The following is a 4410-nucleotide window of genomic DNA, read 5'->3' as shown; positions in this document are numbered from 1 at the left end:
TCTTCCAAAACAACAGCTGCAGGTTCATAAGGTGTCTTCCCAACTAGCTTGTCAGCTTTCTTGCTGTCTCAAGTTTTCCCATCTTCGACAAGAAATGGCTTAGTACAACCAAAACAATTAAAGTTGGTTCAGACTTGATACAAATGAACTTGGGCCGTGTTTGGTTGACAGCCTGAAAAATTTTCCGCAAAAAGACGAACGCATTCATGAAGTACTAAACGAAGTTTATTTGCGAAACTTTTTCACGGATGAGTGTAACTTTTCGAGATGAATCTAATGAGCCAAGTTTCATCATAATTGGCTACAGTGATGCTACAATAACCGCGCCTAATTATTCTCTAATCGTACGGTCAAATACCTCATTAGCTATAGTAACTGCTACAGTATCATAGTTGTGGATGTGGTTTCGTAATTAGATTTTATTTAGTACCCCTAATTAATGGTCAAAGCACCGAAAAGTTTTCATGAATTTTTTTCAGGCCGTGTTTGGTTAGGGGGTGAAAAAGTTTTCATGAAAACTTTTCGCCTCTTTGACCACTAATTAGATGTATTAAATGAAGTCTAATTACAAAACAATCTTCACAATTATGGTACTGTAGCATGTGCTGTAGCTAATAAGGTCTTTGACCGCATGATTAGAGGATGATTAGGTGCGATTACTGCAGCATCACTGTAGACAATCATGGTGGAACTTGACTCATTAGATTCATCTCGAAAAGTTACACTCATTCGTGAAAAGATTTCGCAAATAAATTTTATTTAGTACTCCATGCATGTATTCATCTTTTTGTAAAAAAATTCATGTTATGAATCAAACATGGCCCAAGACCATCCAAACACGGCCTTCTAAAGACTTCATTCCAACCGGCCGTAATTTGGTCAGCTTGCACGGCTGGCCGCATCCACCATTCGTCCTGCATCCAACGAGACCATGCGGCCAGCTCGACCACATGTCCCTGACCTGACGGTCCCACATATTAGGCAGCGGCGGAAATTTTATTCAAATATTAGATTGCGCGTCGGTTCATTTTCTCCGCTAATGCTCTCTCTCTAGGTTCCTCTCTCTCATCTGCGGGGGCACCTGCTCCAATCCACCACATTTCGCATGCACATCTGGGCTCCTGCGAAAGTATTTCCGAGGGGATTGAATCACAAATCTATCCCAGGTTAGTGCTCGTCCCTTGCGCCTCGCTTTGCCGTGTCCGTCCCCCTCCCCTGCAGCATCGATTTGGATTCTCCCCCTCCCCCGAAGCATCGATTTTGGATCATCTAGTTGTTTCGTGGTTGTTTTGTTGTATGTAATCAATGAGGTCATTTAGATTCAGGGATGATAGGAATCGTAGATCAGTTTTAGGTGAGTTCATGCCCCCCGCGTCCCCCAAATCTCTTGTCCCCCCTCACGATCTAGGTTTTGCTTCGAATCAAAGTTGTTTTCTCGCAGCCATCTGGAGTTCGTGGAGGTGAAACTCAACGCATGCACACACGCCACTCCCCCTCTCATCCTGGCAGTCAATTTTGATTTTGGTTGTTTTGTTTTTGTATGCAGGAGCTCATCGACGAACACATCAGGTATCCATGGATGACTGGAAGCGCAAATCACCAGCAGCTCGCGGCTCTACTTGATCCAGGGGCGCGACAGATTCAGATGAGCGATTCCCCCTCCCCTTCCTCGCACCCTGTTACTGGATCGATTATCCATTCTGGACAGGGGGTTCCTATCCGTGATTCTTTTGCCTGTTTTTTCAGCATTGGAGGAGGAAGGCTCACACCCAACAAGGGGAAAGCGCACACCCAACAAATCAACACAAAGGTGAGTCAATTCGGTGTCCCAACCAAAAGCAGCATATGCTCTGTGATTTTAGACTGGCGTTAGCTCGAGGAACATATAGATATCTGGTGGAAACGAAATAGGCTTTTATTCATGGCCTCTCATTGTGTATTAGCTTTTTTTTTTTGTTTGGTGCATGTGCTTATTCTAAATTTTAGCTTTTCTTCAGGCATCACTATGTGATTAGCTTTTCTTGTGTGCATGTGGTCTGTGAGTTTTAGGCTGATCCCATAGCAGGCGAACAATTATAAAACCAAGCTTGTCAGAAATACAGTTACCTCTACCACATGCATCTGTTTTTGTTTCCGTTGAGCTGCAATCAGAGTAGCTCACCATCTGCAAATCAGCATAAAAGTACAGAGCAGGAACTGTCCATGGTCTGGCTAGCCTCTTGCCTCTGAGGCTTGGCAGCTGCATGAAGAGTGGTAGATGCTGTACCAATTGCGCTGCAGATGTTCGAATTGGCACAAAATTATAAATGGAGGTGCAAATCTTCAGCTTAAAAGTTCCTCTTAAATCCACTGACCGAAGACAAAAGCTATCAGAGCATAGCATTGCTACCTAGCTTCTGGAGTAGTTTGTGTTGCTTGACATCTTCTGAAGTCTGAAACTCTGAATGCTAGAAGCCTCATTCATGTCATCATTTTTTAATTAATCAGATGCACCCTGCAAGTGCATGTCTAATTTAGTTACTTATAATAGTTTTTTTTATAAACATGCTATCTAGCTATTCTGATCATGTCTAGTTATTAGGTTCATGGTTTAGGTGGTTAGGTGTTTTTTTTCTTGTCAGGTAAATCAGGTTTGTCTGGCCTACATTTTGGTAGTGGCTTTGTTGGGATGTGTAGAGTGGTAGGGGATATTAGTTTATTATGATAGAATACCCACAAGGCATTTGAAAGTTGTACTAGTTACTGATAGATTACATTTCTCTTTTTTTTAGACCATCTGACCCTAAACATTGCATCCAGCAACCACCCATCCCTGAATATTTGCAACCAAAAATTACAATGCCAGGAGTACAGAAGGAGGTCGGGCTACATCATCCCAAGATGTATGTCACATATCTGCTTCACACCTCGTCATTTTTTACTAATATGGTCTGCTTCATATTTTCTTCAGGCAATAATACTATTCTGATCTAGGCAAATTTAATCATCAGATTAGGCAACTGTTCATTCAAATATTGCTACATTAAATGTTTTTTTAGATCTAGCGATAATACTTTTCTGATCTAGGTAATAATGCTATTAGGCAAATTCATCCATCATATTAGACAACTTTTTTATTCAAATATTGCTATATTAAAGGGTTTTTCAGATGTAGGCAATAATACTTTTCTGATCTAGGCAATAATACTTTTGATTTAGGCAAACTAATCCATCAAATTAGGCAACTTTTTCATTCAAATTCATTCCTCAAATTAGTAAAGTGCATGTTATCAGCAGCAACTTGGTTTTGATGACTTGAAACTTGTTCAATGTCTTCTAATCTAATATCTTTAAGGGATAACCTGATTTCAGAAATGGCACCATCAGTCTGTTAGCGGGGGTGCTGGTTGAGTCAAAAAAAGGAAAGGATTTTCTTCAAATGTTTCTTCACTGGTTTATCTAAGAAACCATAATCATATTTGGGGGAAACTCATTCAAATCCATATTTTTTGCTTGACTATTTCTTTTTTTTTTACGTCCTGCCATCCAAAGTAGCAATAAAATATGATTAGGAAGTACGAGAATGCTTTACAGTAGGAATGCATCAAAGTAGGCAACTCTGTCCATTTTATCTAGGCAATAATGTGTTAAGAACATAGCAAACCAGTTCATTTAACTGGGAAATTCTTCTGGGTTCCATATATGCAACTCAATACATGCATTCAGGCAACAATGTGTCAAGAACAAGGTAGAATAATGCAATTCTTTAGGCAATTTTATCTCTCATACCTTAATATTTTTGTGCTGCTACAAGTTCTCTAATCAAAGCATTATTATGCAGGTCTCTAGCAGCATAGGAGGAACAACATAGGAGGAAGGAGGTGGTGTGGATAGAATAGTATGTGCAAATTTGAAGCAGATTGCGTATATAAAGCAAGCAAAGTAACTACTTATGTGCAGTCATGCATAAGTAACTACTTATGCATGTGTTGTAAAGCACCGGACAAAAGAAGGTTGGGTAGATCTTGTTGGAAACCCTAGATCATGCCTTCAAACTATGGGGAGATACAATGAATTTTGTGTACAAACCTTGGTTATTGCACCGATTTTGTTGTTTTGGCCCCTGTGATGTGATTTTTCAATTGAGCAATTTAGTTGCTGCCCCATCGAATCTGTGCGGCAGGGAGATGCGGATTTGCTTATGGTTTGGGACGGCGGAAAGCAAATTAGGGGGTGTGGATATGATTCTTGGAGTGTCGAGGTGGGTCCGCATGGACCAACAAACCCCATTTTTTGGTGCGCGTGTAGCCTCTTTTGCTACTACTTTCAAAAATAGAAAGGCCGTACGTAATATAGCCAGGTCCTAATGTGTTTTGCTTTGTAAAGCTGGTAACCCCAGCAGGCTAGATGAGCCGTTTTGTACTGCAACCT

The 4410-nt window shown here is 40.6% G+C and overlaps 1 long non-coding RNA gene across 2 annotated transcripts; it reads left to right on the top strand.

Moving 5' to 3' along the window:
* Positions 1–1002: 1002 nt before the first annotated feature.
* LOC120697301 lies at positions 1003–4108 on the top strand. 2 transcript variants are annotated; one of them, XR_005684426.1, is made up of 4 exons: positions 1003–1166; positions 1547–1810; positions 2772–2882; positions 3821–4108. It is a non-coding gene; the product is annotated as an uncharacterized LOC120697301 (long non-coding RNA). The 2 variants fall into 2 exon arrangements; XR_005684427.1 differs by having other exon boundaries at positions 1017–1166; positions 2800–2882.
* Positions 4109–4410: the final 302 nt, after the last annotated feature.

This window comes from Panicum virgatum, chromosome 3K, assembly GCF_016808335.1.
Source record: "Panicum virgatum strain AP13 chromosome 3K, P.virgatum_v5, whole genome shotgun sequence".
Taxonomy (NCBI): domain Eukaryota; kingdom Viridiplantae; phylum Streptophyta; class Magnoliopsida; order Poales; family Poaceae; genus Panicum; species Panicum virgatum.
The sequence above is the reverse complement of the archived record's forward strand: the minus strand, read 5'-3'. Positions and strand labels throughout refer to the sequence as shown.